Source organism: Tenebrio molitor, chromosome 1 (genome assembly GCF_963966145.1).
Source record: "Tenebrio molitor chromosome 1, icTenMoli1.1, whole genome shotgun sequence".
NCBI lineage: Eukaryota > Metazoa > Arthropoda > Insecta > Coleoptera > Tenebrionidae > Tenebrio > Tenebrio molitor.
The window spans coordinates 24,500,935-24,523,544 of record NC_091046.1 but is presented as its reverse complement, the minus strand read 5'-3'; the positions used below and the strand labels follow the sequence as shown (position 1 = coordinate 24,523,544).

Below are 22,610 nucleotides of genomic sequence, written 5' to 3'. Positions count from 1 at the left end.
ATAATGACAATAAATGGTCGCTTGCATTGACTTTTTTGAAATGTCAGAAATTTGCCGGCCTAAATTTATTGTCCGCCATAGTACTAATTATTCCAATGTGAATGAAACTTTACTCTCGTGTCAAAAATGGATTACTCCCTAGGATTTAGGGATATTCATTACTAGGTTGCCAATGTTGCCATAAATTTGGTTAGGTTGGAGGCTATGTGGTTTCTGGTGACAAACAAAAGATATCCCAAAAATGTAAGACAGCAAATTAATTGTAACAGTTGCAAATGACTAATTTCTCGCTAAATGATACATGATTTTTCGTTTCACAATCAATTTTGGTTACTGGCGGCATATTTATTTGGATTTAATCTCTCAATTCAAAGTAACCAACCTTAGGCATTCAAAATAACTTTTGAAAATTCTAGTTATACATAACATGAAAAACGTTATTTCCCTAAAAGTTCGAATTCTAGGGAGTAATCCATTTTTGACACGAGAGTAGCTATTTTTTTTAGTTTGTTACGGTCGTAATAAGCGAAGCGCAGTTCAGAGTTAGTAGGCCATAAGTGTCCAATCCTATGGTGTCATCTATCATTGAATGCATTGACCAAAAAAATTTAAAGGCCTCTATGACGTAAGGGTGTATTTTTATTACTTTTACTTACATTAAGGGGTAAAATTTAATTTTAAGTAGTAGGATACGAGAACGGTAACATTTAGGATTAATATTTATAAAAATGAAGCAGAACTGTATCAAAAACGGTTGAAAATAAAATATCAAAAGTATTGCTGGCGTTTTAATTTGTTGTGAAAATTTGCGATGATAAAAAAAATCAAAGGAAAGGTAAACTCATCCAGTAGGCTGTGATTTTGCACCCTCACCAGGATAAGAGATGGCGGTAAACGCTTTGTGCACAAAAAATGTATAGGGAGTTTGCGTTCTATATGTTTTTATTTTATCTATGAGAAGTTATTTAACGTAGCGCTATCTGTCGGATAATCTAAGAACTCATGTAATGTAGGTATCTATAAAAACTAAAACCAGCTATACTATCTTCTGTTCATCTGTTCTCTATCCTCTATCTCATGTTATCATTCATGACAATAGTTTTGAGGTACGGGTACGGCTGTTACGACGGGTACGACACAAAGATCAAAACAAGCATGTAGTTCGAAAACGTTAAATTTTTCTGTTTATGTTCTCAGTTCTAGACCTCAGCTGCAGTACCTATTGGATGTGTGCGATGTGTTTGTTGTGTTTAAATATGATAATTGAAACGTTTAGAAACTTTAACTAAATGCCTTTCACGTCTATTATTCGTTTTTAAGGATTATGAAGTTGTTTGTCGCTTCAGAAGAAACAATTTTGGTATGTAACGTTTGTTTTTTTAACTTCGAAATACTTTTGTTGTTTAGTATTACATGTAGGTAACGTAAATTGTTTGCAGTAGCACTTGATAAGTCCTATCCAAGTTTGCAAAATGTATAATATTTTTAACTTTATTTTATTAATCATCCTGTTATCTGTAATTTTTCTTAAATAAACAAAAAATGTTGCATACCATGTATATATTCATCAGTGTTTAATGTGTGTGTAGTACCAGTAACGAAAGCATTAAAATGCTAAAATATTTGTTAGGTTGAATTTCTTCACAACTTCAGGTGTTTACATTCTGGTTTATAGCTGATAAAAATCCTGTTACGTTTTGTTTATTTACTGAAGCAAATGAGAAAATGCAATGTCGAAAATAACATTTAGGTTTAAAAACAAATTATGTTGTCTTTGTTGATGAGAACTTGATTCCTTCGTCGTACCTAGTCGATTGTGGTGGCTACTGTGAACAAAATGCCATCAATATAAGCAATTTAGTTAAAAAATATTATTATTAAAAGTTTGCCGAAAGTTTGAATTGCTTCAAAATGATTTTGAGATGCTACTAAATACTTTTAAAAATATCGCTTATTTAATCTGTTGATTAAAATTGAGTGAATGATTGAATTGTTATTCAAATAAAGTGTATACATAAAATATGATGCACCAGAAAATGTGTACTTACCACATGCTTCGTCATAGCAGAGACAATTGATATGACGAAAACAGTTTCTTTTTTCTGCTTGCAGTTATAAATAAATGTAGGGTAAGGTGGGGCACAATGTTCTCTAGAAAAAAATGGGTAATTGTTCACTTTAACTACTTCTGGAATTTTCGCGTTTTTTCTGGCTACACAGCCTCAGGGCATCATCCTAGATCGTTTCCCATCAATCAAACCTTGTGAAAATGCCTTTTTTTCTCTCTTGTTGTGTTTCAAGGTCGCGCCAATGACTTAGTATAACTAAAGGGTAAGGAAAATTCATTTGCACAAGGTTTGAATGGTGGGAAACGATCTAGGAGAACGCCCTAAGGTTGCACAAGGTTTTAGTGGTGGAAAACAATGTAGGAGGACGCCCTGAGGCTTTCTAGCCAGAAAAAACGCGAAAATTCCAGAAGTAATATCCGTTCACTTTGTATTGACCGTCAGTGGTGCAAATCGCACACACTTGGCATTAACTTTCATATGAGTTGTCATAGCAACAGGTCAGTCATTTGCACCACTGACGTTCAATACAAAGTGAACAGATTTTAGTTAAAGTGAACAATGACCAAAAAATGTATTTATTTAATCAACTTAAATGTGGCAACAATATTATCTGTAGTTATTCTATTTTATACAGGGTGTTTGAGGTATAAGGTAACAAACTTCTCCTGTGTAAAGAAATAGACAAAATAAAACTTTTATTCTAGTAACATTTTTTTAGTATGTGTTATAATTTTCTAGTAATCATTTTTTCAATTTGAAGAACTACTGTGTAAGATCCACCGGATTTCTAAATTATAAAGGTGGCAGCTAAGGCATTTTCCTTTGTAAATCTTTATTAGCTTGGTATTAATAATTACAGATACGAACAGTGGAAACAGAGTTTAGTCAGTTTAGTTCAGCATAATAAAAAAAGCAAATTAAAAAAAATGTCACTAAGAAAAGTTGTTCATTTAACCTAGCTGTGTATCTTAGAAAAGTTTGTTACCTTAAACACCAAACACCCTGTATTATAATTATTAAACTTGAATTAATATAACAAAAAAACTAATAAAATTGGTACTTTAATGAAGATCAGTCGTTTGTCACAATGTACCCCGTATCAGGCTGGCGCACATTGTTACAGTGCTTAAATCTAAGAGATCTTTGAGTAAATTAATAAATGAAGCACAAGGAATACAATTTCAATTTTCAGTAACTTATGCTAAATTTCCTTAGCCGATTTTCAGGGAATCCGTAGACACCTGCTTGGCGTTTCGACTTTCTTGCAGTAACGTTTGAGATATAAAGCACAATTTCTATGTCCCCTAATCCTATTGGCGCCATATAGAAATAGAAAGTGTTATCTACATTCCACTGCTGGGCAAGTAGCTCAGATCATATTCATCGTCTTCATTGTGACACGTAACATAGTGCCCCGTAACACAGTGTCCCAGGCCGTATGAATAGAAAAAAAATATTTGTTTTTAGGTAATAATCACTTACCTAAATCCACAACTTTAGGAAACAAACGGAAAAGTTGTAATTTTTTATTATTTCCAATGCCGAAATTTGTTTTTTTTGACAAAAATCTACATACTATCCAATGAGAAAGAAAGCCACGTTTATTGTTATTACCATGGATACATAAAATATTTCCGGAAATATTTTTGACAACTAGGTGGAAAGAAAAATATTTCTCCACGACCATTAGTGAATGTAATAATTTCGAAATCATTTTTAATAATAGAAAGTAAAAATTCTCACTCTTGGGATTGGAATATTTATTCTGAAACACTTGCTTCTTATGTGTTTTGCATGTATTTTCATTCCATAACAAGTAACTGAATGAATATTCCATAATTATGCTCAACCAAATACATAGATTGCCATGGATTTCAAAACTGTCAGTGTCAGAAATCAATGCGATGTCCTAATTGTTTTGTGACTTTCTGGTCGTGGAGAAAATACAGTCTGTTACCCGCTAATGCTCGCGCTTGGAATCTTCCATTCGTAAATCGAATTTTCATTCTAACCTCGTTACAGAATATACTAAGGTACCTGTTCCAAATAAGGCCCGCTCGAAAATAAGGCCCACTAATGATATTGACTTAGTTATAGACACCTCCAAATATACGACAACATAAGGGGTTCGTTTAGCATGAGTGCATAAAATTCGTACAGATGACCGTACCAGATATGTTCAAATTTCGCGGTAAAATAACATTGCAAAGTTCACCCACCAGTGTTGTTAAAAAGCGGGAAAAGTAATAGTGTATGTACTCCGGCAAAATTTCCGTGCCGCCTGGTGGTGGAGGGTTAAGAAAAATAATATAATAAACATTTATTTGGGTATTTCATTATTTGTGAACATTTAACGTATCTAATTTATGTTGGTTGATAGCTTAGTTTTTGTTAGTCTTAGTTCAAAGGAAAACAAATAAATTGCTTTCACGCGTTCACCAATTTTAAATGTGGCAAAATTCCGTGTTCTACGTAAAGAAAATTAAACAGCCGTATGTGATTAGACGTCAGTTTAGATATTTTCCCCAATTTAGTATGTGTTAGAATTTTTCGAATGCATAATACGAAGTAATTACCAATATTTACGATATGTCATATTCCTAAAATTCAGGGGTAACAAGTGATTCACTCATCCTACTGGATGCCAAAGTTGTGAATTTCTCTTTGAATGTAAACCTTCAGTAAATACATAATTCAAAATTTCGTGCGAAGATAGTAGAGACGATATAATGTTTTAGTTTCCGACGTAGGAGCTATTTATTAAAATATAGCAGTTTTACTAGATTCATTTCTGTTTAGAAATTTTCAATTTTCCTATACTATTTTAAAAAGTGAATTTAATAGGTATAGAGCTAGAGCTTTGTAATTGTATAAAATTTACTGGCGATTAAGATTGTGCATTAAAAAAACACAGCAGAATTTTCCAATATTAGTTTATTAGTAGTAATTGTTGCTAAAACCTAAAATATAAATGTTTGCATACAAAATAGTGATATTTAATGGCTTCCACATAACAGCCATGGTGAATTAAACACTACATTTATGTCAGCCTGTGGAACCAATTCAGAATTTTCGTGTTCGATTAAAATCTTAAAACTCTGTAATTTTATAAAGTTTTGCTGTTGGCAAGCACATACATCAGTACTAAGCAGAAACGGTCCATATTCAAAGAAGAGAAAATTATAGATATTTATCGATTTTGACAAATACCAGAAGCTTTTTAGATTTATTTAAGGAAAATCGCTCGTATGGGTCGTGATCACAGTGCCATGTTAGCATAGTTAATCCCAAGTAAAAATGTAAGACAAGTTGTCATGGTACAGGTCAGGTCAGGTCAGGTCCCCTTTTTTAGTTCCTTTACGGCTGTAAAGGAACTAAAAAAGGGGACATTGAAAGAAAGAGGCCAGAAGAGATAGTTATCAAAGTTCTAGAGGTGTTTCTTTAGGCACGAATCGTGCATACTTGGGACTTCCTTTTAGTACAGTTAATAAAGAAGCGAGATTAGCTTAAAAGAAGGAGTTTAAGCTCTTGACGATAATTACGAGGTTTTACGGCATCTAGAAGTGTCCAACTGCAATCCTATCCCTCAGAACTTTTTCTAGGATGAAATTTTAATTAAAGTTACATGTAACTAGAACCATACAAAGGTTCTTAAAAAGAACCGTAGGAGAAAAAGAAATCACCTCATTGTAACCTTGAGAATGCAAATACAAGCATAAATGAATTTGTTCATTTCATAGTTTATTTTGGGAGAGATATTTTAAAATATTTCTGCATAATATTTAATGGCAACAATTTACGAGGAAGTTCTTAGAACGTTACAGTAAAACACACATACAGGTATCCTCGAAATGCATGTCAAAAAAAAGTCGGTAGTTGGTGACGATGAATAGAAGTTTTTTTTTTCCAGTAAGTCTTTTTGTTTTTGAGATAAAAAGCATTGAAAATTTGCTCGAAATTTCCAGTACGCTACTGAGTTGAAGTAATTGAGAAAAAACGAAAAAAGGTACTGGAAATTTCAAGCAAATTTTCAATACTTTGTAACTCAAAAACAAAAAGACTTCCTAGAAAAAATGTTTGTATTTAACTTCTATTTATCGTCACCAACTACCGATTTTTTTTTACATGCAATTCGAGGATAGTAGGTAGTAATCACTCTAGTTTGGCTAATAATTTTACTATTGCACCTCCTGCTGATGTTGGAATGAAATATTGTCAGTATTACCTTTAACTGTTAGCCTTTCATAAAATCCAACAAGATGCTGCTGAGATGGTGTTATTTTTGAAACTCTCTAATATTCTATTCTTTTGAAAAGACTAAAAACTAGATTATTTCACAAAAAACTGGGGGCACAACAAAGAATGTCAAATTAATCTTAGAATGTGTTAAGTCATTTTATTTATTGTTAGTAATAATTTCTTGCAGTTTTTAGGAAAAAAATAAAATTTTCTGTACCTGTTTAACTTATTGAACCTAGTTGGAAAGTGCGATGAGAACAAAGTTTGTACGTTCAGTGGTCACATTATCAGTGGTTGAAGTACATAGTTGATGACTTGGCAATAATAAGTAAAATGTTTAATAGGTACCTATTTACAACTTTTTTTAATCCGTTGACGCAACTGAATCGTGTAAATTTCAGGGACTTCTAGGGCTAGTTTACAGAAGCTAAATTAAGTTAATCGTAATCAAATGCGAGATTAACTGAACACGTGATCGAAGTGACCGAATCGAAGTTTCGGATTCATGGGTTAATCGCACATTAAAATTTAACTCGAATTAAATATTTAATTCTCTTTCTATAAACTGGCCCCTAGTGTTGTAGTTAACTTTTTTTTAGTTACTTATCCATGTTCTTATAATAATAATTGGTGAGGAAATATTGATAGCTAAAATACATAATACGAAATACAGGATGTCTCAGCTAAGACTTTCGAGCCTAATATCTCGGTTATTTGCCAACGGATTTTTATGAAATTTAAAATGCAGATATTTTAGACCGTGAAGGTTCAATTAGTAATAATAAAATTACCTCAAGTTAAAAAATGTAATTTTAACACATGTTTCCTTTATCGAAAATTATGCGCGATTATTATTAGATTGTTAAACATTAAAAAATAGGGGCCTACACAAACAATTAAGTATTCACTTGTCTGATTCAACGAAAAGATTAGATTTTGTCGTTAAAAATTTAATGTAAAATTTGAAGGGATTTGAGCAGTTACCTTTTGAAATTGAATTGATGATTAATTGCCAAGCAACATTTTGTACACCGTTTAAAGTATGTCAAAATTGGGCGCGCTTTATTAGAAACGTCAAATTGTGAAAATTTATTGAAAATACTCTAAAAATAGACTACAGCGGCAGAAATTTCAACATTGTTGAAAAAGGAAAAACATTTTGCCTATGGAGAGTGTCGTAAGAACCTCAATGACACAGTTCGTTTTCTCGTGGAACACTGTCCAAATGTAGGCTTTACAAAATGTAAGGTTAAGAGAGTCGTCAATTTATTTGAAGACACAGGAAGCGTATATGAACTAAATTACCTTGCTAAAATATACCGATCGTGTTTTAGTCCTTTATGGAAGAATTAAAGCATCCAGTATAATAAATTACGTCCAAATGTTGTCTTTAACTTTGTAAGTGTTTGTAAGGTTAGCAAGATAAACCTCAAATATGTCACCTGCGCTTCTGCGAAAAGGGATGACCAAAATTCTGCAAAATTGCGCGTTTCTTTCATACGCGTCTTAGTTTTTGCATTTGCAGCCACGTTTAACACAGTTTTTTGCTTTATGTATGAAAAATCACACTTGAAATTGTCAACTCAAGTCAAGGGATTTTTGAATGTTCCCATGGAAAAGTGCGTTGGTAGTTAAAAAATATTCAAATTTTACAATAATGTACTACAGAGACGCCGCAAGTCTTTCTATTTATTATTTTCCAGGTTAAATTGCTCATGATTCATATGGACCGAGACATAACCCAAAACGTGTCTTCTTCATATCGCATCGTTTTCTAAAATTTTAATAACTTGCTTGGGAATTTCAAAATGTTCTAGACCGGCCACAGACTTTCCGGTCAAATTTGGTCCGGTTTATGGTTTAAGAATCCGGTTAATTTCTCAAACCCAAACTTCTTTGCAATATTGCCCGGCACGGGACGGGCATAATGTTCGGTCGGATTGACCAATAATTTTCAGATCGGGAACGGTTAAAGAATCGGTGTGTACAAAAAAATCAATTATTTTTATTATGTATTATTATTAACGGTAATACAATATAAACAAAGATATATTCGTACTATCGCGGCCATCCAAAAGTGAACGTTTTTTTTTTATAGTTTGATATTTACTTTAAATCATAGGCGTCCTAAAATGTCAAAGTTTGACACTAGCGATAAAAAATTTATTGAAACTATTTTTTTTAATGCCACATCTCTCTCCGATTCAGACAGCTAGGGCTATTGCAAAGCTAGAAGAAAATTGGTCGTTGGCTGCTGTGGCGAGAGAATTACATTACAGTAAGACTTGCATCTTCAATATAAAGAGGGGTTGGCAAGAAAACAGGCTTGAGAGGCCAATGCGAATAGGTGTTAGAAAGGTTTCTTTACTAAAGTTTACTTTCACTTTAATAATGTATTAATTACTTCTCAGTCTCATTTTTATTATTACAACTTTTTATTATTAAAATAGTAACGCCTGTTGCACGAACGCCAATGAATACAGCCTGATTTAATCTAACGAAAAATACGGACATTTTCGCAAGCTATCGTTCACTTTTGGATGGCCGCGATTGTACATCATCACCTTGCAATGTTATCGTAGTGGATTTAATAGTAGTTTATTTACACACGAACGAGTTGAATACAACGTTGTTTTGTTCGACGAGCCCCTTAAAGGCTCCAAATCGCTGAAAACCTTTAAAATTAGCTTGACGTTTCGTTTTGACAAGTTGTGACATTTACCAAAATCCGTTCACATAGGAGAAAATTCTCAAATTCTGTCAGTGTCGAACAAAAAAATAATTTTTTCGATTTCCAAAGCTTCTAAATTCTCTATTATGCAGGATTAGATATTGGTAGTGAGTGATCTTGTACTTTGTGATAATATGTACGATTAGACGTAGACAATTTCATACATATATGTATTTCAAAATAATTGACCTGTTAAGTGCCACTTTCAAAGACCGCCAAATCAGCAAATAAGTCCAATAGAATTTTTTTAACATTTTTCTGATGTTTACGGTAATCTCTTCTACACCGTACTGCACCGTTAGTACGCCATTTTTGGGACACCTATCTTTACATTTCGCGACATAAGATCGCGAGATTTGGATATGAATGCTTGACGAAGATTTTGAATCTGAATGACAGCGATGACAGTTAATATTTGATTTACACCACACAAAAATTTGGTGGAAAAAGTAAAAGTTACAAAGCTACTCATGGCTTGCTTGATCGCCTCGACCACTCACCAAGATAAAGAATAGAGTATATACAACGTGTCTCAGAAACAAGTATGTACATTAATTTTAACCAGTGACAGTTCTCGTCAAGAACAACAAAATTTTTTCGAAATACAGGGTCTCAGAATTGGCGGACCAAAATAATACGGTGAAATCATCATCATCAACAGTAAAAATATTTAAAAAAATCCATCCTCATTGGATTTCAAAATAAGAACGTTTTTAATTGACCAACAAATTTGATTGTTGCAAAGACATAATAATTGAATATTATGTCATAATAAATTATTTCTGACAATTACAAAAGTCATTAAAAACGCTTAATGTTTACTTCTTCAGAATATTTTGATATGCCTGTCTTATATGGACAGTTTGATAAGAGTGCCACAGTTGCTGCTCAGGAGTACGCAGTTCGTTTTCCCAATAGGAAACATCCTAGCAGAAATACTATAACCTGAAATATACTGTAACCTAAAAACGTCCGTCATTTCATTACACAAACAATGCGGATACCCAACAATGCATATGCATCATTTGAAATGCATCCATAGTTACAAATAAAGCAGGAAAACTAATTTATAGGTAACTTAACATCAACAATAGGATTGGTCAGTTTAAATTGCTTCTTTCCTAATCACTATTTAAGATAGATTTTTTTGAACATTTTTCCTATTATTCCCAGAAGATGATGAATTCACCGTATTATGTATTTTGGTCCGCCAGTTCTGATAGACCCTGTATAAAGGTAAATTTGGAGAATTTTTTATTTAATCTAGTAGGTAGTCACATTAATTTCAACACCTTGACCTACACTGTAATTTTATTTTCTTTAAATCACCTTAACTTCAGATTTTAGGTCCTTCCAATTAGTTAAATATTTTTTTTCACTACTAGTCTTAGAAGGCGTCATTATTGACTCCCGAACTGAACCCAGAAGTAGAATTTCTGTCCTACTAGTTACTATCCCACCTCCACCCGGCGGCACGGCAATTTTGCCGGAGTACATACACTATTACGGATATTACTATCAAGTAATAGTGCAGTGCTTATCAACATAATAATTTTTCATTATTAACCAGTGGTTAATAATGAACAGCCGTCACCTAGCAACGAAAGATTTTCTTTGATTTCATTGGTTAACGTAGACAGACGATTTTCAATTTTCATAGCAACCGTTGAAAAATGAGAACTCGGATCATCGCATCGGACAAAATAATTTAATTCATAACTTTAACTTTAACGTATCTAGTAGTGAAAAAAATAATATATACACCACGGTAGAGAAGACAATTTTAAGCCTCGCTTCTTTATTCCCCTCGAAGCTTCGCTTCTCGGGGAATAATTATATGTCAGTAATACCTTAGATACGGTAACCATTATGATATGCATAACTCCCTTGGGAAATTATACTAGGGAATTATAAATTCTTAATTCCCTTCAATGTAATATCAGAAGAATTCAACAAAAATAAAGCGACAATTCTCGAATTTACCACTAAAATAGTTTCCCGCATTGCTAAAATTGAACAATTTGCCCATTAAAGTGCTGTTAGTACTCACGATTGTGCTTAAACATGATTTTGATGTCGCACTTTTTTCGTCTGACATGACATGACATTACATGATAGTTCGCTCAATTTAACCTCAACAATTTTTTTTGGATTTAATATTATTAGTGTGGAATAAAATATATTATGAATCGCGTGAATTACAAGGTCAGTAACGACCTCGGGCAACGTTACTTCCCCTCGGCCCCTAAAGGGACCCTTGGCATAGTACTCGTTGCCCTCTGTCGTTATGACCTATGTAATTCCCTTGATGCATAAATAACTATTAATGCTAATTATTTTAAGTAAAGTAAATTTTACAGGTGAAGATTCAGATTTGATGTTGTTTTTCTTAATTTGTAGCTTTCATTCATTCATGTTATTATTGTTCTACATGTTAATATTTAAATGGAATACTGAAATTCTTGTTGCTTTTTAAATATGAACATCGTTTTTACTGTAAAAACAACCACAATTTTTTACGTTATTTGTTACGTTATTATTCTCTACCACAACTGGAGAAAATTTAAATTTCCCAACTACTCCGGGGATAATTTAAAATAACGCTTTTCGTGACTGATTGTCTCCGGGTCCGGCACACATACACCCTAACGTCCCGAGAGCAAGACTGTAGGAAAGTACAAATGCTGATTTATAAACACGGCGTTATACCAGGTGTTGGATAGAAACGCAGATGATAATAATAACTGAGTTTAATCCTCGTTTCTTAGATATACAGTGAGACAAATTAACGAAATAAAGCCAACCTAGATGCCACTGCGGGCGATACACTGTAGTCTAATAAGGAGATATTAGAATTTAACTCAAAATGTTACACTGAAAACTAAATTAAAGCATTGACTCTTACGACAAAAAAATTTTGATTAACAATTCAAAAGGTTCAAAGTAATGGAAAGATGTAAATGAATGGAAATGAAGTCCAAAAGTGATCCAAAATGATACGCTGATGGCGCTTAAACAACTAGTGATATTCACAAAAAGTGCCGGTACTACCAGGCTAAACTTCTAAATTAACAAGTCACAAATTTAAGATCAATAAAAGGATTTTTCAAAACTTCCCTTACACCGGGCCTCGTATTTGGAATCTAAAAGATGAGTCCTGGGAAGAACGGAGCTGGAGGAAGGTCCTCCGAGTCCTTCTTCCGCCGCTGATCAATCACGCCGCCCGTATCCTCGGATAGTCCTCGGGTCCTTCCTCCCCTCGACCCTTCCCAGAGGAAAACGGTGAACAGTAAGGCCTTGGGCCCCGGTGAAAAAGTGAAAAAAACTACAAGACAAAGTGATAAGATGATACAAAAAAAACGTTGAGACCCAGCGAGCGCGTCGTCTCTGGCGAGGTCACTCCCGGTCTGATAACATGTATTAATGTAAAAGAAATGAGCCAAGATGGCGGACTACAGAAAGAAAGACGCTGGAGGACCTTGCCAGATACGTACTGCTCCTGGACTCGGGTTCCTCGGCCAGGGACAGTCCTGAGTGAGGTCCTGCTCTCCGGAGGGGTCCTTGGGGATGACGCCGGTCCAACAGGGTGACGAAATTACTCCGCTTGTGCGTAGGGTCGTTGACCCTCGTGAAGGAAGCCTTTATCCGCCGCGGCGTTTCGGTTGGGATTCTCCTAAGATGCTTTTCCAGCCGATTTGGTCTTCCTCCACGGGTTCGCCAGCTCCTGTTGTACACTAAAACACCCCCTTATCTCCCCCTTCGAACACGACACTCACACACGGATCGGTTTTAACCTCTCCTGCACTAGTCGAGAACCTGTCGAGAACCTTTTCCATGGCGTCGGTTCCACCTTTATATCTTTTTCCCCTCCTCTCGTCGACTCGCCGCGGCCGGTACCGGAAGTCGGGGTCCGAGAGCCCGTTCTGGAATGTTCTAGAACGTTCTCGCCTTTACGATTTACCGCGAAATTTAAATCGTAACACACGACCTCCCCTAAATGATAAAAATTGAGCGGAGCGAAATTTTTATAAAAGCGGTTCTGAGCGAAAGCTGAGCGATGCCCAAACGTAGTAAAGTCGATTGTTCGCATAGTGTTTTTATTATCATTAAAAGTCCAAGCGATGGTTGCGGTTTGGGGTGAAGCCCCAGGTCTCTGGACTCGACCTAGCAGGTTATAGTACCGCCAAACTGATACGATCTGAAGGATCTATTTCTAGGTTGAAATCCCAAACGAAATGAAAAACTGAAAACCCCCCGATGTGCTGCTGCGTAGCCGATGCTACCACAACCGAGCACAAATTTCTGAAACGACACAACGAAAAATTTGAAATGATTGTCAACATCGGTGGGTCAAGTCTGAGAGTCGCTGGAAACCATTCGGCGCGCTTTTCGCTCGCGCTCCACGTCGATGATTGTGCGCTTGTTCCCCCGAGCTACGAAATCCGAAAGAAAACCGGCGACCTCGTCGTCAAAATCCGACTTATTTCCCGGGACGGTACGACATCACGGTGGAAGATCTTCTTTGTCGCGTGGACGGCGCGAAGATCTAGAGCAAGAGCAAGGAACCAAATCCGCATCAACGCGTTCAACCACTTTCGGCCTTCCGTGCGTGAGGTCCTAAATCCGCCGCAGCGCTATGGCGACGAGTTCCCCGACCGTTCAACCTTCGGCCCTCCTGAGGACACTCGACCCTACATGAACCTCACCACGTTTCTCCTTCTTTCGCCCCGGACCGTCCGCGCACCACGTCGACGACCACGCTACCGTCCACCGGGTCCTCAATCTTAACGACACGACGTTCGAAAACGCAATGCTCGCCCCTTGCGAACTAGAAACTCCTCGGGTTCACGAAACGCAACAACCAGACAAAGATGGAAAACGCAAAAACGCAACGACTCACTTGTTGCCCCCCAGATGTTGACTACGCGACCGTTCGCTCTTCAACGGCGAGCCGAAGCGGTGTATACAAAAAAAAAATCGCGAAAGTGACCTGCCGCACTCCCAACCAACCTCCCGATAAAAGTGTAGGATCTCCGATCCGGTAATGAAAATTTTTGAGTGCGACTCCAACACCACTCACTAAAAGAAATGCCCGGACGACGATGCGTCCGCACGAAGCAAAATCTTGCGATTTGATAAAACGAGTCTGTTTGACAATCTGAGATTGTAATTTACAGTCACATCCGAATAAATTTTTGGTTATCTTGTCGCACGTCCTCGACCACGTATCATCGCACACGGGGCGCGTCCATCTTCCGAGTACTTCCACCTACGACGACCGAACGTCTTTGTCAACTACTCTCGTTTCGTACTCTCACGAGAGCAACTCGGGGTAGGAACCGCCCCCGTGGCGTCTCCACTCGTATTGTACACCGAAGTACTTTATCACGTCGCGTCGAGTCGCGTCCAAGATACCACACGTCGCGTCGCGGCGATCACCGTCTTTTGTTTATCTCATTACCGTCGCGCATCGGTATTTTTCTCGTAACCGAATTGGTTGAGATGTGAATTGCGCGTATTGAGACCTGCCTCGCACTCCATCCAACCGCCCTAATAAAATTGAGGGGTCTCCTTTGTAGTCATGGTGTTGGGACAACCCCGTGTGACCAGCCTCTCGCCCTTCCTTCCACCCAATCTGGGCGGGCGAGATATGACACAAAACGAAAAACGAAAACGACAAAACAAACGAAACGAAACATTTCACGGCTTCGACGCACGAAAATTCTGAGACTGAACCAAAATGTGGACCGCGCGTTAGCCGCTCGCTCCGGTGAAATTCCGGTACATCCGCATCCGATGTCTTCTCCCGAGCGCTAACCGTCCCAATAACCAAAACTCCGAAGTCCTAGAACCCGTGAAATCTCCAACAAGAAAACAACAAGAAAACTTCAACTACTGACGAACACTAAAATTCTCGACAAGAGTGCTACGACCGTGTGAACCTCCCGGTACTTCATCTTTTCTCACCCTTTTGGTGCTACCTGTCCCCCCGACGTGAATGTGGCAACTGCGTCACCGGCGCTCGAAGACTTCCCCTAGATCCGCTCGTCTTTGGTACCTCGTCCATCAGGTTCTCCTCCAGGTGGACGAAGACGCCAGTTGTGCTCAGAGGACTCCGCAGTACCGTCCGTGTCTGGGGTTCCAGAATACACCGCAGCGATTCTAGGTCGGGCTCCCGGGTATTGCTCCTCCGGGCAGCGCGCACCTCTCCAAACGAAACCCCATCACGGCCCCCAATGACCCGAGCCATGGCCAACTGCGGCCCTCCACCATGGAGAGAGTCCCAAACGGAACTTCTCCGTAGACGGCAAACTTCGGTTCTCCTCCGGAAACTCCGGGGACAACAGCTCTCCTCATCACGCCGACGGAACGGCAACAACACACCTTCAAATTCTCAAAGCAACACTTTAGTAAGGAATCTTACAAAAGTTCCTTCCAACACCCAGCAACACCGTGATCCCTGTACTCTCGAGTCGTGTAACTACCAAGACCGGAGCCAATCAGTCCAATATACATCCCGGTTGAGCCCCCATGTTACGTTATTATTCTCTACCACAACTGGAGAAAATTTAAATTTCCCAACTACTCCGGGGATAATTTAAAATAACGCTTTTCGTGACTGATTGTCTCCGGGTCCGGCACACATACACCCTAACGTCCCGAGAGCAAGACTGTAGGAAAGTACAAATGCTGATTTATAAACACGGCGTTATACCAGGTGTTGGATAGAAACGCAGATGATAATAATAACTGAGTTTAATCCTCGTTTCTTAGATATACAGTGAGACAAATTAACGAAATAAAGCCAACCTAGATGCCACTGCGGGCGATACACTGTAGTCTAATAAGGAGATATTAGAATTTAACTCAAAATGTTACACTGAAAACTAAATTAAAGCATTGACTCTTACGACAAAAAAATTTTGATTAACAATTCAAAAGGTTCAAAGTAATGGAAAGATGTAAATGAATGGAAATGAAGTCCAAAAGTGATCCAAAATGATACGCTGATGGCGCTTAAACAACTAGTGATATTCACAAAAAGTGCCGGTACTACCAGGCTAAACTTCTAAATTAACAAGTCACAAATTTAAGATCAATAAAAGGATTTTTCAAAACTTCCCTTACACCGGGCCTCGTATTTGGAATCTAAAAGATGAGTCCTGGGAAGAACGGAGCTGGAGGAAGGTCCTCCGAGTCCTTCTTCCGCCGCTGATCAATCACGCCGCCCGTATCCTCGGATAGTCCTCGGGTCCTTCCTCCCCTCGACCCTTCCCAGAGGAAAACGGTGAACAGTAAGGCCTTGGGCCCCGGTGAAAAAGTGAAAAAAACTACAAGACAAAGTGATAAGATGATACAAAAAAAACGTTGAGACCCAGCGAGCGCGTCGTCTCTGGCGAGGTCACTCCCGGTCTGATAACATGTATTAATGTAAAAGAAATGAGCCAAGATGGCGGACTACAGAAAGAAAGACGCTGGAGGACCTTGCCAGATACGTACTGCTCCTGGACTCGGGTTCCTCGGCCAGGGACAGTCCTGAGTGAGGTCCTGCTCTCCGGAGGGGTCCTTGGGGATGACGCCGGTCCAACAGGGTGACGAAATTACTCCGCTTGTGCGTAGGGTCGTTGACCCTCGTGAAGGAAGCCTTTATCCGCCGCGGCGTTTCGGTTGGGATTCTCCTAAGATGCTTTTCCAGCCGATTTGGTCTTCCTCCACGGGTTCGCCAGCTCCTGTTGTACACTAAAACACCCCCTTATCTCCCCCTTCGAACACGACACTCACACACGGATCGGTTTTAACCTCTCCTGCACTAGTCGAGAACCTGTCGAGAACCTTTTCCATGGCGTCGGTTCCACCTTTATATCTTTTTCCCCTCCTCTCGTCGACTCGCCGCGGCCGGTACCGGAAGTCGGGGTCCGAGAGCCCGTTCTGGAATGTTCTAGAACGTTCTCGCCTTTACGATTTACCGCGAAATTTAAATCGTAACAGTATGTATTACAATTTTAACAGCAGTATGTATATTTATGTATTGCGAGTTTTGAGTTTCCGGTGGCAAGTTTGAATCATACGGGTTCGACGTTAATAGGTATACCTACCTTCCTGCATTTTAATTTGTAGTGTATCGTTTATGCAAGTTCAAAGTTATAAAATATGCATGAACATGCATTTCCGTTGTATTAATACAACTATCATTAAACATTTATCAGTTTTTTGCAGAAGTATGTTTCGTGTTAATTTTACTAATTATTATTTCAACTAGTTAATGATATTAGTTTTTAAGATCAAATAAATGTACTTTTTTGTATTTACTCACAAAAGTCGATTATAAAAATAAGACAATAGTAAACAAAGTTCTGTCCTATTTATTAATGTAGCATACATTTTATTTGGACGTAGTAATGCTTTTTTCCTAAAAAATGTTGAATACATTAATTTATACAGAATTTATTCCGAACTTTACGAACCGTAAAGTTCGGAATAAATTCGATAAAATTGTAAGTATTAATTTCTGAGAAAAATCCTCGAAGAGGTCAACTTTGTTTTTAAAAAGTGCATGTTGTACAGTACGTTAGTTAAGTTGACACTCCTCCTAATAATGACGTCATCTATAATTTTTTTAAATGACAACCCTAACTTTTTTCATATTTTTCTGGTAGACCTTCTTAGTACTTACACGACTAATGAAAAAAATTGATGCCTTACATAACAATTTTTTTGAGAAAATGACAAATTTTACTTAAAAAATTTAACTTAATTTTTAATGTAAAAATTTTAATTGACCTCAAACAAATTCAAACAAACATCTCAGGTTAACAATAAAATTTAACGCAAATGTTGAAATTGCCTCCCGCCAACTATTTGGCACCGACACTTTGTACACTGCGCTCAATAATGTTAGGGCTTATTTGTTCCGTTTCAGTGCGAACGTGTCATTTTCTCAAAAAAATTGTTATGTAAGGTGTCAATTTTTTTCATTGATCGTTTAACTAGTACGAAGGCGTACCAGAAAAACAAGAAAAAAATGGGGGTTGTCATTTAAAAAATATATTGATGACGTCACTATTAGGAGATGACAAGCTGTCAATATAAGCAAAGTACTGAACAATATGCACTTTTTAAAAACAAAGTTGACCTATTCAAGGATTTTTCTCAGAAATTAATACTTACAGTTTTATCGAATTTATTCCAAACTTGACGAACGCACTGTATATATACAGGGTCTATCAGAACTGGCGGACCAAAATAATACGGTGAATTCATCATCTTCTGGGAATAATAGGAAAAATGTTCTTAAATAGTGATTAGGAAAGAAGCAATTTAAACTGACCAATCCTGTTGTTGATGTTTAGTTACCTATAAATTAGTTTTCCTGCTTTATTTGTAACTAGGGATGCATTTCAAATGATGCATATCCATTGTTGGGTATCCGCATTGTTTGTGCAATGACGGACGTTTTTAGGTTATAGTATTTCTGCTATGATGTTCCCTATTGGGAAAACGAACTGCGTACTCCTGAGCAGCAACTGTGGCACTCTTATCAAACTGTCCATATAAGACAGGCATATCAAAATATTCTGAAGAAGTAAACATTAAGCGTTTTTAATGACTTTTGTAATTGTCAGAAATAATTTATTATGACATAATATTCAATTTGTAATTGTCAGAAATAATTTATTATGACATAATATTCAATTATTATGTCTTTGCAACAATCAAATTTGTTTCGATAGTTACTAATACCGTGTGAGCAACAAGTACTGATTGAGTTGGCAATAAATTCTGGTGATTTTTGGTGACTTTTATGTCATGTTCCAACGAGAAAACTATTTTATTAATAAACGATTACAAAAACCAAGAGTTTTAAATTTGAAATGTATACCAGCTGTCAATAATGTCAATAAAACAAACCGAAATAGGTACAATTCACAGTCTTGAAAATTTTATGTAAAATTTTTTTTTGCCAACTGCATCAGTTATTGTTGCTCACCCTGTATAATTTTTTAAGGTAATTTTATATCTACACGCGATTCGTCAATTAACAACGTTCTTATTTTAAAATCCAATGAGGATGGATTTTTTTAAATATTTTTCCTATTATTCCCAGAAGATGATGATTTCACCCTATTATTTTGGTCCGGTACAGACCCTGTATATTCTGTATTGATTTAATCAAGTATTTTTACTTTTTATACCTTATATTTAAGAGAGCTAAATGAATATTTAACATTCAGTAATCCAACTTCAATTATAGGCTAAAAAGGCTGTCTAATTTTTATGGTGATTTACTGTTTTTCTGATTTTCGGTGGGACACATTTAGAATTAACAAAATAAAACTGTTGACGGAATTTAATCGGTTTTAGAGAATACTCTCAACAATAATTTGTGATAACGCTTTTTGTTTTGTGTACGTAGTTTGGAGAACAGATGGTACTTAACGGTGATGATGTAATCCAGACAGTGTCGGTATTAAATTAATTCGAATTATCTCTTGTTAAAACCACTTGCCCTGGAACTTGAACACAGAAAAAATAGATATATGTAGTATGATGACGTAGATTTAATGCGTTTTTTAGAAAACCCTTATAGGTATATTGACAACTAACATTTAAGGTATATTTTGAAATAATCCCATTAATTACAACAGTTTTGTATCAACAAATCTAACAAAATATACAGAATAAAATAAAACTAACATGCTAGGTATTGGTGGTGGTGAAAAATAAATGACTTGGGATTTTCGAAAACTTTAAAAAGCCTATAGTTATTACATAATAATTCTATATTTGCGTAGATACATAATGCAATTTATATTTGCGTCTTACGTCTTCTCAATCTACAAATAAATTAGTACCAGTTATACAGGGTGTCCCAAAAATGGCGTACTAACGGTGCACTACGGTGTAGAAGAGACTACCGTAAACGTCAGAAAAATGTTTAAAAAATTCTATTGGACTTAATTGCTGATTTGGCGGTCCTTGAAAGTGGCACTCAACAGGAAAATTATTTTGAAATATATGTATTAAATTGTCATGACAGCTACCTCTAATCGTACATATTATCACAAAGTACAAGAATTCTCACTACCAATATCTAATCCTGCACAATAGTGAATTTAGAAGCTTTGGAAATCGAAAAAAATATTTTAAATCCACTACGGTAACATTGCAAGGTAATGATGTACGAGTACATCTTTGTTTACATTGTATTACCGTTAATAATAAAAATAATAATAATTTATTTTTTTGCCTGAAAAAATTTTTCCATATTTTTTTCGTGTACATTTAAACATCCTGGATACGGTAGTAAGTAGTTAGTACGCCATTTTTGGGACACCCTGTAGATATAATTTGGTATAGATTTGGTAAGTCACTTTCGAATTTAAAAAAAGTATCATAATCATGTAGCAAAATTTGCGCATCGGAGATCGCATTTTCAATGTCATTTATATACAAAAAAAAGGAAAATAGTGGGACCCAAGACAGAGCCTTGCGGAATCCCGTAATTTACCTGAACATAATCAGAACTTTTACCGTGTAAACTAACCACTGGAGTTTTAGGAAATCAATATGACAATATTGAACAAAAACCTTGAAAATCCAAAATAACTACATATTTATGTTTTTCAAAAGCACAAGTAATTTTGAAGGCGGCTGTAGATGTATATTTATTTATTCTTTCTGCAACCGAATTGTACAGAAATTATTTACTTCGAAGTGTTGTACAAGTTGAGCTTGCAACCACTTTTCTATGATTTTGCTCACTACATATTAGGCATTCACGATATTTTTGGGACCGAGTTGGCTATGACCATCTAGTGTTTTTGTTGGCAGTAGTAACGTGCGATCAATTAAAAAAAATCGAGTTACCAAGATTGTGCTATTCTGATGCTTTAATTGGTTTAAACCATCATTTTCGCTTACTCTATTTTTTTTTTATTTGATCGCACGGTACCTGGTAATAACTAACTACCCTAAAGTAAATTGACACTTTTTGTGTTAGGTTAGGTTGTTTTCAGTTGAAGGTTATATTTTCTGAATAGGTACATTGTTGCCGGATCTCTTAAATCTGGTCTATCCTTTTTAAATTTGAAGTAGCATCGTTTAATGAAATTTTTTTGTCGTAACAAAGTTATTTTGGCAATTTTGACTTTTCCTTTGACGGAAATTAAAATTATTTTTACACTTAATAAATCATTTACTTTATTACGATAATTAAAATAATAAATCTGGCAATGCGGTGACAACAAAATGTCAAACAGACAATGACAGAAAAAAAATTGCATCCGTTGCATCACTGAATCAGTTGGTCCAACATGAACAGAAAAAGTCATAGCTAACTCGGTCCCAAAAAGACTTAAGGCTTATATGTACGAGTATAAAATTATTTGATATTACATATTTGACAACTGTTACACGTAAGTTATGGTTGCAGAATGATTAAGTAAGGGTAGATATTCATGACTCAGATTACTCTACATCTACGGATCTGTTAAAAATACTATTTTTTATTAGTTTAAACGTCAGTGTGTTTACTGCATCACATCGTAAGCATTATCTGTTGGTAAATCTGACAAATTTGTTCTTCAGAACATTTTTTCCAGTAGATATGACAGATGCGGGTTACGTCAGAAAATAATGATAATAAAAAAATTAACAATGGCGTTTACATTGTTCCAATAGTGATGATAATAAAAAAATAAACCAATATTTTAGTTGCATACTTTTAACATGAATAACGGCATACTGCTACTTGCTTTCATTCGCATTAATTTATTACCTATCTGTTAAAAACATAACTAATTTATTAATACAAAATAGAATGCAACCTATAAAAAAGTAAGTAACTCGTATCCTATCCAGTCGATAAGTACAATGTGAGTTGGTGAACTTTACGAGTATGTATGTACTTTAAATCAGACCACCGCTTCTAGGAGTGCTAAATAGATCAGCAAAAATAAAAAGTGATTAAAAAAAGTGGAACATTTGGAACAATTATTACGGAACACAATTAATCTAATAAAATTATTAAACTTAGTACACTATTTGTATGCCTATAAAGTATGAACATAAAGTTTGGAACAAAATTCATAAAAGCGTTGTGATGTTTTTGAGAAAATCGCTCGGATAGGTGGATTTTATTTCGAAAAATTCCATCCTGTGACGTGCAATTTGTTTAAATAACGTCGTTGGTTTTCGCGCAATGACATCACCATTTTTTGTCAAATGACATCCCCCACTTTTTTCTACCTCTTCCTGATAGACCTTTCTATCACCTAAATGATGAATAAAAATTTTTGACAAATTTTACTTTGAAAATATAATTCAATTTTAATGTAATTTTTTTCAATGGGGTTATTTAAAATAGAGAGTTTATTTTAATACTACATCAAACAATTTAGAAGATTTACGGCAGAGAATTCGCACTGAAATGGAACACATCAGCCCTGACATTATTGAGCGCAGTGTACAAAATGTGTCGGCGCAATTTCAACATTTACGTTAAATTTTATTGTAAACCTTAAGATGTTTATTTGTTCTTGTTTGAGGTCAATTAAAATTGGATATTCCTA

General features: G+C 36.0%; 1 protein-coding gene and 1 long non-coding RNA gene across 4 annotated transcripts in view; one reads left to right on the top strand and one right to left on the bottom strand.

Moving 5' to 3' along the window:
- Positions 1-1,030: 1,030 nt before the first annotated feature.
- Positions 1,031-22,610, top strand: part of LOC138122949 (pleckstrin homology-like domain family B member 1) — a 66,717-nt gene continuing 45,137 nt past the window's right edge. For 2 of the 3 annotated variants that reach the window (XM_069037409.1, XM_069037393.1), the window contains exon 1: positions 1,087-1,360. The gene's annotated coding sequence lies outside the window, so the exon portion shown is untranslated. Of the gene's footprint in view, positions 1,361-22,610 lie in introns of all 3 variants that reach the window. The other variant, XM_069037400.1, reaches the window with a different exon arrangement.
- LOC138123497 (uncharacterized) lies at positions 1,556-4,301 on the bottom strand. The gene is made up of 3 exons (XR_011156816.1): positions 3,552-4,301; positions 2,049-2,151; positions 1,556-1,826 (listed from the first exon to the last, which is right to left on the bottom strand). It is a non-coding gene; the product is annotated as an uncharacterized lncRNA (long non-coding RNA).